We start from the raw sequence: 12505 nt of genomic DNA on the forward strand, positions 1-12505 counted from the left end.
GGGAATCATGAAGCAGGTCTGGCTCTATAAATCTTAATGCAACAGCCATATAACAAAAAACAAACAAACAAAAAAAAACACCTCCCCCTCCCCCCTCAAATCAAAACAACAAAACATATTAAATGTGAGCAAGGGCAAGTGAATCTTCCTCCTTCTCCAACCTCCTGTCATGTACAACAATTGGCTATGACTTCTAGCGCACCTCCTTTCCTGTCTTCTTACTCTGTATTTTAGAAGCCAATAACTCTTTGACATCTGGCACCTACTGATATATGTGCGTTGAAGGCAGGCAGTTGCTAGAGTTCTGCACGTTTCCGCAGTTATTTAACTGTATGTGTGAGTAGACCTTGCATTGCTTGCCTCTGTGAAGTCCCCTGTCCCAGTTTCAGCTAAGCTTGCCAGCTCAGCTACCCACTCCTGTCTGCTCCCTGCCCCACCAAGGGAGGGGGTGTCTGTAATGTGTGCTGCCTGATTTCCAGTGGTTTTCAGCTTTGTTTCTCCTGTTGGCTCTCAGACCAACTCTGAGCACAGCAGGGAGCAGGACTGGTCCTTCTCAGGCACCGTCATGTGCAGAAGTTTGAGTGAAGAATGACTCCTATATGCTAGCTCCCCCGAATTCTGAGGCTGATAATCGGCCAAGTCTGCTTAGGTGAACAAGGCCCCAGCCTCCAACTGACATGGGGAGGCAGACAGAGCAGCCTGGGTGGGCACCCTGCTAGGGCTGCTACATCCTAGTATGAGATTCATTTTTCTTTGTGGGGTTCAAGTCTTTGCCAAGCTGCCTGCTCCGCGTTGCCTGCGCAGGAGGTGACAGGCACCACACAGCAGCTGTGATGGTTGCAGTGGGACTGAGCTCCTTTGTGTTTTGGCTGGAGCCATAGTTTGATTCCAAAGAAATGCCCCCAGCAACAATCTTTCAATGTCCAGGGAGACTATTTAATTTATTTTTTTTAGGATACATTTTGTAAATCACTCAGGTGATGGCAAGTTTATGTATTTGGATGGCAAATTTATGTTGCTCTATTGGTTTCAAGGAAATGCAATTGTGTGCATAGATTTTGGACTGTTGGCCTTTAAGCAGAATGAGTTTTTTTTGAAGAAGTGTGAAGTAGCCTGTTTATCTCCATGAGATGTACTCTGCTGAATGAAAATGCCCTCTGTAAAGACATAGGAACAGGAGAATTAAGGAGTGTGGACTCCTGCATTCATCTCAGCTAATGGTACCTCCCTTCCCAGCCTGCTGCAAGTACTCAGGACAATGATAAGCACCAACCAGGTCTGTTTTCAGTCTCACACTCTGATTTGCAGAAGTTCCCAGAAAGCTGCGAAGGGTTCCCTAGTACTGCCTCTCACGAGGAATTAAGAAAGTCATTGCACACCATAGATGGCACTCAGGGCAAGGATCTCCCAGGTCCTGTTGCGGATGGGAAGGGGGCAGGCAGGAGAGGGACACGCTCATTCCCTTGACTTGGAACATCTGTGAGCATGGCTGTGCTCCTCCAAGGCCTGTACAAGTTCTCCTATCACCCTCCCTTCCCCACTGCCCTTCCCCAGCCCTCCTCTGTCCCTCCCCAGCTCTGAGCTTTTCTCCCCTCCTCTGCACACATGCTGTTTATTTAACTGCAGTGCCATCTGAGCTTTCTGCTTTGCTGGTTTGATTTCTCTCAAACTACAAAGTCCTTTGACAGAGGCAAACCATGACAACATGCCTGTCTCCTCTGTTTTATTATTTTTATTATTATTTATTTATTTATTCTCTTTTCTGCTAACGATCAGGTTTGAACTGACATTGTCTGGTTGTAGGTTAGGTTCAAAGGTACTGAGCACTATCTGAACATCCCCCTGAGCTACCAGCTTATGTGAAAATGAGTAGTCTAGAAAACCTCTTTGACTGCACAGAGCAATCCACTTTGTGGGTGAACTCCTAGGGTTAGCAAACTTCTCATTTAATGTGGAGTTTTCCATATTTCAACCTGAAATCGTGCATCCTGTGGTAAAAGATAGGGTTAGTAACTTCCCTGTTATGTTTCCAAAAAATCGTGGAGTTCTAGGTTGAAATATGGAAACATAGTCCCACCTTACATTTTTCTTCACAGCTTCCTTTGTTGTCTTAAAGCTGCTACTTTGGCCTGAAAGCAAAGAAGGTTGTAAGGAGTCAAACAGGGAAAGCTGGGTGCATGAATGATAAATGGAGAGCTGCACAAAGGAGCAGTGCTGAGGCAGTAGGATGGGATTATTTCCATATTATAAAAATGCTGATTTTAAGGATACTGCTTCCTATTTTATTTCCCCAAAAAGTCATGGATGGCACGCATCAACTTGTGGGTGTATTAAGTGATTACATACAGAGGGAGAGAGGAGAACCAAGGCTACAACTTATGGCCCCTGCTACCCCTACACCATTTATTATACACTCATCTTAGGAGCCACTTATGTAAACGTCTCCAAGACCAGTGTACATACCCTACACTGGCCCACGCAACTTTTTGAAAGTTTTTATGAGCACGTGGATCTAAAAACATTTATAAAACTGGATGTTTAAACAAAGATGAGCTTCTCAGCCGTAACTGTGGAGGAGACACTGTTCTGCTTGAGTCAGGGTGCACGTCTTTAGCCTGTTTAATTCAGCATCAGCTTGATTGAGACTGCTAATTGACAGCTGAGGATCTGGCCTTTTTTTTTTTAAGGAACTCGGTGTGAGGGGCAGTGGCATAGAATACACAATATCCAGCTTCTGTGTGTTTTCAGTATGCAGCACTCACAAGCTATTGCTTGATGAATATGGCCTGAAGTGATGCAGGCAACTAATTGTAATTTTTTTGCTGTGCTCTGTTCGGATTTATTTTGCAGTCAGTCAGGTGGGACACCCTGTAGATTAAGACTTAGCACACACATTTTGAATCTGTAGACTAGTACTTGAGGTGAAATAGGAATTGCTTTATGTTTCTGAGCAGTAATGGCCTGAATTGCCAGAAATAACCATAATAACAAACTGCTTGTTTCCTGAGTCAGGCACATAGTGCAAACAGCCGTAGTCTCGGTGCACCAATAGTCTCCTTGTTTTTTAATGAAAATAACAGGGATGGGAAATGGTCCAGGAAGAGTTTGTTCTTTTGGCTTGTCTGATATTCTTTTTAAAACTGTCTGCTGCTACCAAGAAATATAATTACAGACCTATTTAAAATGTGTGGGTCTTCTGAGAAAAGGAGCGGATGGGTTGTACGTAAGCATGGAGCTGTAGTCAGTGCCTCAAGTCAGGGTGACTCTTCGTTTTATTAGAAGTGTTATACAGAATTGAGCTTTCCAGATGATGGTCCCTCCCTTCCTCGTGTGTCTTTCTCAGAAATACCCCTCTTTTCTATGCACCTTTTTGTAAATCGGTTTATCCTCTCGCCCACTTTTCTGGGACTTCTCTGAGTGCTCCTGAAAAGGGGACACACCCATCCACATTCCTTAAAGAACTGAAGACTTGCTCAGAGCACATCTTGGGGTGCAGGGCTTTTGACTTCACTATTTCTCTCCGCTTGATACAAAAATTTCTTCCTGCCTCGTGGTGGACTATGCTAAAAAAAAAAAAAAACAAGCCTGATTCACCATGAATGTGAGTTCGTATCACACAAGCACATGCCATGGGCCCTCATGACAAAAGTCATGGTTTGTGTCGGCTGAGACTGCTGCTGCTGTCTCTGGGAGGCAGAAGAATGGAGGAACCCGAGGAATGAGCTGTCCCGTCAGCCGTCCAGTCAATCGCTATCGGTCAGCTGCTGCTTATGATGAAACCAGTCTTTGGGGGATTTCATTCTGCATGGCTGGTAAGCTGGTATGTGTTTCTGTCTGGGCTCTGCAGCCCTGGCCCTCATTTGAGGAGGCAGGCCTTTTGTTCTGTATCAGGCTTCAAATAATTTGGCATCTGTTGATTTGTGTTGTCTGTTCAAACATTTGTTGCATTAGTGAGCTTCCTTCTAATCACAGTTCCTAAGCAGTCTGCTCCTTTGTGACAGTTTTCATTTTAAAAAATAGAGGTGGATGTGTGCTGACTGTGAACTCCTGAACCTGCTCTCACTGGAGGAGAGGTAAGGATATTTGCACACATGAGGCAGAAACTAGCTAACAGGATTTGTTTCTGATTAGCTGTTTGGTCACACTACGGTTTCTTACCATCAGGGCATGTTAGTGGAGAAAAGTACAAGTCTTGTAATCCATACTTTCACTGCTTCACAAATGGCAGAGCTGATGGACAGAAGAGAGTGATACTGATTAGATCCACAGCAGTGATTCACGGCCTGGGATTATAGTTTCTGCAATTTGCTTGAGTTTGTACAACCCAAGTATCAGATAACGTCACGATTTACATTTTCTATGGAACACTGTCTCAAGAATCTATTGATTTGTGCTGCATCAGATTACTCAAGGGTTGGAGACAGCCAAAAGGAGAATTTTACATTTTTTTTCTGCTGACATTTGAAAAACAGGATTATACAACTTTGCGCCTAGCCCTGCGTAACCTTCGGCGATCAGCCTTGGAAACTCACTTTAGAATTACAATTTTTTAGGCTTTCTTTAAACAGTTAAGACCTCTCTCCAAGTCCCTTGAAGGAAAGTATTCGTCTGTTCCAACCACCTTAGCCACAAACAAGATGCAGATCAAGATGAGGAAAAAAAGGCAGGAGATGACTGCAATTCACCCTTTGGGTTCAGTGTCACCCTCCTTCTGCCTTAGGCTGATCCAGAACCCATTGGGGGTTTGTTCATTAGCGTTTCTGGGCTTCTGGATAATTGAAGTTGAATGGGATCGGTCATCCCTTGTGTTCCCTGCTACTACTGCCTGTTGTAGCACATTCTCTGTGTGACATTGACAGGACGGTGTTTCTGTCAGTGCACAGCCTTCCACTACCCCAGTCCATACTGCTTCATGCAATACCCAGCCCCCCAGTAGTACTTAACATGATTAATGCTACAGAAACTGGACATATAATGTTTGATTTTTTAATTGATTTTTTCCCCCAGTGCTTAGTTGTCTATACTTAAACTATTTCCAGAAGAGCAAATTGAAGGATTGAGCCATTAAAAACCATAATGTTAAGGCACCTACTCAAATGTGCCCAATTTTCAGAGGAACTGAGCTTGTGTTTGCCAAGAAACACAGTTCTGAAAAAGCAGAATCCATGGGCAACGCAAGTGCTCTGTACCTCCTGAAAATCAGATCGCTCTCAGTTATATGCCTACTTTAGTCATCAGAGTTTGGCATCAGATCTAACGTGTATGTGGAAATGAGTCGGGAGGGGAAGCCGAGTGTGTTGTTTTTTTTTTTTAAACTTCTCAGCTGCTTTGCTTAGAAGTCACAAACCACTCTTTGTAAGAGTGCAGCTGTGGCTAGTCCATCACACGGTATTTTATCTTAGGATAAGACAAGCACCGAGGCAACGTAGCTCCTATTGTTGCTTGTCTGTCATCCTATGTTAGTAGAATTCAATGCATGCAGTGTTCGCCAAGGAGATGTGGCATTAGAGCTGCATATGTAGATGAAGCCTCCCCAGATGTGTTGTACTGAAAATGCAAAGTTCAGAGCCCGGAGCGTGCAGCAGATACTTTTTCTCTCCTTGGGATCTTTATAACTTGATGAGGCACCACGGACCCGATAGTCTCAAAGGAAGTAATAGCCTTTACCACAACGGGTCACCCTCTGATGTAATGGGAGGAGACATCTTCAAATTGCTGAGCCAGGAGTTGTGCAATACAAAATGTCAACTTGAAACACGTCCTGGTGCTCAAGAAGGAACAGTAGAGTTGAATGTTCAGGTGCTGGAGATGCTTTGGTATTTAGAGAGCATGGTGGCTCAGCAAAACGACTTTAGACATGTCTGAGAAAACAATGGAAATTGCTAAAATTGAGCTATTGAGAGATTCAATTTGTAGCGAAAGAGAAGGAAATTACCTAATTGTTTCAGTGCACTAGGAAATGAATGTAATTCTTAGTAGGCAGAACTCTTTTCTTGATCTAATGGTGGTGTTAAATCCCCAGTCTCTCTTCAAGAAGGTGGGATGCCATGGGTCTGCCTGGGATCAGTGGTGTTTCCACCCTTTTTCTGATGTTACTGTGGCACACATTTGCCTTCCTTTGCAAAGGAGTGTGGTGCATGGGCTCTTAACAATTAATCTAATCTCTTTTGCTTCCCAGTTCACTTCCACCATATACTCCTTTGCAAGGACAAAGTGTGGGGACCCTGAATGAAGAGTGATTCTGGGGTAAGGCAGCAAGGGGGAAAAGAACTTTTAACTGGCACAAAGTTGAGGCTTTCCTAGGTTCCTCATTGTTTTGTTGTCCAGGCATTTTCCCGGCTACAGAGGAAAAAAATGTTTGTGATATTTCTTTGTTTCTCTGTACCAGATATTACAGTGATGTCTCTCACTAGAGTAACCATATCTAACTTACTTCACCTCAGGAATTTGAGTCACCCTTCACCAGTTCTTTCGCAGAGTTCAATGATGCATAGGAAACATTGAATTGCTAAATGGGGGGTATGGAGACAAGTCAGCAAAAGCTAAGGGTTAATGAAAAAAGCTAGAGCTAAGCTGGATAGGTTTGGCTCAGGCAACAAGAGGAAGAGCTTCGGAAAGTGTGGATTTCAGCTTCAGATGCTACTGCAGGGATGAAATGGTGACCCCTAATACTGCTGTCAACTGTGATTGCCACTCCACACACCATCACCTTCTTGGTAGTAGCAATAAGAGAAAAGCTGATTTTCCTTGGCTTAGAAAAAGGAAGAAAAGGGGAAAAGGAGCCATAGCAGTCTTGCAGCCCAGAGAGTCATCCTTTTTTGGAGAAGCTCTGTGTAGCCTAGTTTCTTAGGTTCAACTGCTTCTTTTCTCAAGCAGATTTCAGAGTTAAAGAGAACTCAATCACAAAACTGATTATTAAAGAGAACTGCTAGTAGATGGTGGAGCAGGGAGACCACTGAGGTCGGTTCGTGCTGTTCACAAATGAATGTTACATGGTCTGTGGTGCTGCACGGTGTTGCAGATTCAGAAGGACATCTCCCAACATTCTGCTGGTGCTCCAGCGTGGGAACTTGGCTAATTAAATAAGTCAGACCAAAGTTAAGTTGCATCCTTGGCAAGTAGGTGCTCATCAACACAAATGGCCTGGGAAGAATGTGAGGGGAAAAGAGAAAGAAATCTTACTAGTCCATAAATCTGACCTTCCTCTTATTCCTCTACGAGTTATGAAGGAATGCAGCTACTTAGGAATCTGGTAACTAGCTAAATGACAAGGGGCTGTAATAATCATGTGGAAGGAAGACAGGAGAAGACATGAAGTGCCATTTGATTCCTCAACTTTTCTTATCTTTTATTTTTATCCAAAGTGATTCTGAGAAATTCAAAACTCTGCTGGATATCCCCCGCCCCCCCCCCCCCCCCAGGCACTTGACCTAGACTTTGCAAACAGGACAATGAATTACAAAATAGAAATATAATATATATGATTTTTAATGCCAAGTGATTGACAACTTAAAGTCACTGAACATTTTGAATGAACTATTTGTAAATTAATTATTTAAAATTTGTTTACAAACAATCCCTAGGAACACAAGAATAAATTCAAAGTGATAATGACCTGTTTGCAGATAATATCTTTAAATGGAAAAGTGAAGTCGTTTGAAAGAGAAAACGACCATTCTGTAGTGAATTATTCACTCATCTCTGTTTCTGAGATGTTTCATCTTCTCCCATGGGCTCCCAGGGCACGGGCTGCTCAGTCTTCTCCCCTCCTGGTGGTTGGTCTGCAGTCTTCAGAATATCACAGACAACTTCTCCGAGTTCCTGGAGTGGGGCAGCACTGGCGCAGACTGTGGCTTCGTACGGCTCCATCGTGTCAAAGGGGCTGCTCCAGGCGAGCAGTTTCACTTTGCAGATCCAGAACTTGGTGCATTTCTCTGCTCGGGGCTCACTGGACAGAATTGCAGAGAGCTCCTCCGACTGGACACCCTCCTCGATGAGCTTCAGGCACTCAGCAGGTTGTTGATTTTGTCCAGGTGGAGCTGCTCAGGCTTCTCTGCTTTCTTTTCCTCCTCGACAGCGCTTCAGACGGGCAGCTTCTCTCTCACTGGCTTTTTTTTGGACAGCATCATAGGTGGCCGTTTGTAGGACTTGCCTTTGGATGCCAACCACTGCTCCAGTTGTCTCCCTCAATCCTCAGCCATCTGGGTCTTGGGGATGTGTCCTGTGTGCACCCCGCATGTCTGCGGCGGCTCTGGGTTCAGCCTCTCTCTCCTGCTCTCAGCCCCTTGAGCTTTGGGGCTGTGAGACTGGCCCATGGCGGCTCTGGCTCAGGACGTTGCCGTGTGTCTGGGCAGCGCTGCCTTCACGTCCTTCCTCTCTGCCCCCCCTTTAACTGCGGGCCTTCGCCCCAGCACCGCAGTGCCCAGCTTCACGCTGGAGCTCCTTGTGGACCCCAGGTTTGCGGTCCTCTGTGGCCTGCTGGAAGCTTTGGGGGAGATCTTTTCGCTTGGGGAAGCTCTACTGTGGTGCTGAAGACTTCCCTCCAGAAGCGTGCCAAGTGGCTTTCCTATGGGTTGCCCTGCTGTACTCATTTTTTCATGTTTTACTGCTGGTTTTTTTGTGTAGCAAATTAGTAGAAACAGCAAGCAACTGAGGGGGTTGCAACGGTTGGGTTTTGCCACTTGATTTTTGAGATGCACTCTTTGAGCTTGGAAGGGACTTCCTGAATTTGTCCTGAATCAGCACTTCCTTAGCCTGGCAGCTATTAATTCTGTCCTTTGGGCCCTGGATAGTGCTTGACACAGTGCCTGAGGTTTGCCTATGAGCCAAGGCTCTCTTGTTCCCGAGACTGCTCCCATCAGACTGAAAAGCTCTGCTCTGCACAAGGTTTGTAGGTGCTTGTGCTGAGAAGTTCTCTTTGTTGCAGTCCAGATGTTCCTGCAGGCCCTCGCTCAGTGACGAAGGTGCCCTGGGAACGGGGCTGCCACGTGCAGTCTCTTCGGTCCCTCCTGGGTGTAGGGAACCAGAGGCAGAAGCTGGGAGCCTCCCTCTGGGCTGTGTAGAAGGGTTCACACCCGGAACGAGCCCCGGGGGCAGCTTTGTGCTCTTCCCCGGCTGCTCTGGATGTACCACGGCTACTCCCCAGGATGCACTTGAAGATTTCTGCGGGGCAGAGTGACCACCCAGCCGCATGGGTTTGGAGGCAAGCTTGCCGTCCCTCTGAGCGTCCTTTGCCATGTCCAGGAGAGCATCCATCTTGTTCCTGTCAGCATATTCTGGTTTAGAAACTGGTTTTAGGAGTGGATCTAGGTGATTAATCCGGTCATTTAAATAGGGCTTGGTGCTCGGGTGTTTCACCTTTCCTGTGGCTGCCAGGTACTCCTGGAGTTGTCTCCTGCGCTCGTCCTGCTCAGCCTCAGCCGCCGCCTGCGCCATGTCCGGATCCTGTCCCGCAGCACCCGGCCACAGCCTTTAACTGCTGGCTGCTCCCGCTGTACTCTGCGCTGGTGCGGCCTCACCTTGAGTACTGTGTGCAGTTCTGGGCACCACAGCACAAAAAGGACATTAAACTGTTGGAGAGTGTCCAGAGGAGGGCGACGAAGATGGTGAAGGGCCTAGAGGGGAAGACGTATGAGGAGCGGCTGAGGTCACTTGGCCTGTTCAGCCTGGAGAAGAGGAGGCTGAGGGGAGACCTCATCACAGTCTACAACTTCCTCACGAGGGGGAGTGGAGAGGCAGGTGACCTATTCTCTGTTATCACCAGTGATAGGACCTGCGGGAATGGTGTTAATCTGAGGCAAGGGAGGTTTAGGCTAGACATCAGGAAGAGGCTCTTCACCGAGAGGGTTGTCGCACGCTGGAACAGGCTCCCCAGTGAAGCAGTCACTGCACCAAGCCTGTCTGAATTTAAGAAGCAATTGGACTGTGCACTTAGTCACATGGTCTAAACTTTTGGGCAGACCTGTGTAGTGCCAGGAGTTGGACTTGATGATCCTTATGGGTCCCTTCCAACTCGGGATATTCTATGATTCTATGGATTTTTAAGCCTTCATGCATGAGTCACAGGCGATATGATGAAACAAGGGATTTGCATGAAAAAAAATCTCCCATCTTTTTTAAACAGCCATTTCATCACTTCTTCTGTACTTCCAGCTTTTCTCTATACACTGAATTAAGATGGTAAATATATATATAGACTATACACCTAATGATATCCTACACAGTTGTTTCTTTCCACCAAACATTCACTTTATCCATGCTGTTATTTTTGAAGCTGTTACTGAGTGAGAGATTTTTAAACTATTTTTCATCATCAGTGTGTATGGCTTTTTACGGATATGTTTTGGAGAGATTGCTCTTTACACCAAGGTTTCTCATCAGTGGGTATTTTTTTAAAAAAACGTGGGATTTTTATTGTTTGCCAAGGTATCTTTTTCTCCACAGAAGGCTGGCGGTAACTTGTTTTGCTGTTGTCTGTGTATATATCTTCTGACTGCATTTCTTTTGTAATGATGTGCTGCGTATGCCATGCATGGGTCTGAAAATTCAACAATATGATAAATTAGAGAAAGATGATGATTGATTTAAGAGACCTATTATTTCTACCACACTCTGCTACAGGCATACCAGGACTGCAGTTTTGAGCAGGCGTCGCACTGCTATCAGTATCTTTTAGATAAGCTTTAAATAACTACTGGAAAAACACTCTGGACAGTTTTATGAAGATAATAACAGCAATTAAATTGTGACTCTTTCAGGAGAAACACTCAGCAAACCACTGAAGAAAATATCTCAGTGAGACCTCCTTGGTCGGATGTAGAGATACAAAGATACTTGTCGGGAGGCTGGGATTGATGTGGGCCATGATGGGTGGCAGGGGGCTTTGTGCCCAGGCAGGTGGGCAGAATTTGTGCTCCACGTGGGCAGGATATGTGCTCCCTGCCCGTCAGACCTCTGGGCTCATGTCTTCCCCTGGCTCCATCTTGCTGACAGCCAGTGGGGCAGCCCTGCCACCAAGCACCTCCGCCAGGCCAGGCCAGGCCCCCATGCTGGGGCAGCTGTTGAAAGCTGTTTGTGAGCCCAAAGACTGCAATTTATGGCAAATGCACTGAACGGTGGCCTCAGGGATGGTCTGGCAGGGCAGGGCAGGGGGCTGGGTGGCACTCGCTGGTACTGAGAAGGCAGTGTCTCCTTATCCTGCCCAGGCAACCCCAGGGGCTTTCTTCAGGAAGGAGATTGCTCCTGAAGTGCCCGCTGGTCTGAGCAGCAAGGCCATGGTGGAGCCCTGCCTCCACTCAGGAAGGACAGCCTGAGGGCTCACCATCTCCAGTCGCTTATTGGGCCCTGTCCCTCCAGTGACAGGTGATCCCTGCGGTTGCCTTTTACTCTTTCCAGGACATCACGGAAGTGGGGCTGCCCGTCTGGGTAACCTGATCCACTGCTGCCAGTTGGGAGACCCAAGTCCAGTCTTTGTTTCTGTCTGGGGATGTTCCCGTGTGTGTGTCCTGCAGGCAACAGCTGATGGCCTGCTGGTGGGGGCAGGCCCAGGGCAGGATCAGCTTTCACCTCGGGGGTGACATCCTTCCATTCTCCAGCAGTTGGCTGAGAGGAATGCTGTCTAACCCAGCCAGCAGCTTACTGCCAGGGGTGCAGACCAGTTTTTCCCAGCTGCCAACCCATAGCTGATGGTCTGCTGGAGCTTGCACAGAAAGCAAATAATAGCAATGGGAGTGGATCCCTGACTTTTTATATATTGTATAAAATAGCCCTGTAAAAAGGAGAAAAGCAGTGACCCAGCTGCAATCTTGTTTCTTGGCCTCATGGGAACACTGAGATGCAGAGGTGGGAAAGTGGTCATGTAAACCAGAAAAGCTTTGGTAGGGAAAGCAAGGAGGATATTAGAGTGGAGTAGGAATATCCAAAAAAGGCGTGAATAGCTGTTCCTAGTGGGTACAATTACTTAAGTCCTTGCTTCATTTATATTCCTCCCATACCTAGCTGAGTGCTCACTGACTTAATGGTGGCCTCTTAAATGTCCTGAGAGTTGTCAGTTTGCTAGCTTCCTCCGGGAATAAATAAAATCGACTGGTAAGCTTGAAGTTGTGTCTATCTGAGGACTGCTACTTTTGTAGGAAATAAGCTCCGCATTATGCATGTGGACAGTGAGCCACCAGTGAAGCCAAAGTGAGGAATAATGGTGCCTTTAGAGCTTTTTTCCAAATGCCTGCTATTAAAGTTTTACATTCTGAAAGGAGCTTATTGCTTTCAGGCAGGACTGTTTTACCACAAGAAAATTGGAAAGGGGAGGAAGAAAGAAGAGAGGAGGGGAGAGAAAGAAAGGAGTCCTGCATTGCATAAAAACAATTGGGACTTAGTGGAAAGTGGAATTGGTTACTAATGATCTGTGGCTAAGAAAGTATTAAATTCAGACTCCAGCCTCTGTGATGATAATACTCAGTGGGTGAGAGCAAGGCAACGTGAATGTCAGTGAAGAATGAAAGCTGTG

The 12505-nt window shown here is 46.2% G+C and overlaps 1 pseudogene; it reads right to left on the reverse strand.

Annotated features, from left to right (window-relative positions):
* Positions 1-7695: 7695 nt before the first annotated feature.
* Positions 7696-9435, reverse strand: LOC118244031 (cytoskeleton-associated protein 2-like; annotated as a pseudogene).
* Between the last annotated feature and the right edge of the window lie 3070 nt (positions 9436-12505).

This window comes from Cygnus atratus, chromosome 3, assembly GCF_013377495.2.
Source record: "Cygnus atratus isolate AKBS03 ecotype Queensland, Australia chromosome 3, CAtr_DNAZoo_HiC_assembly, whole genome shotgun sequence".
In the NCBI taxonomy this organism is placed as follows: Eukaryota; Metazoa; Chordata; class Aves; order Anseriformes; family Anatidae; genus Cygnus; species Cygnus atratus.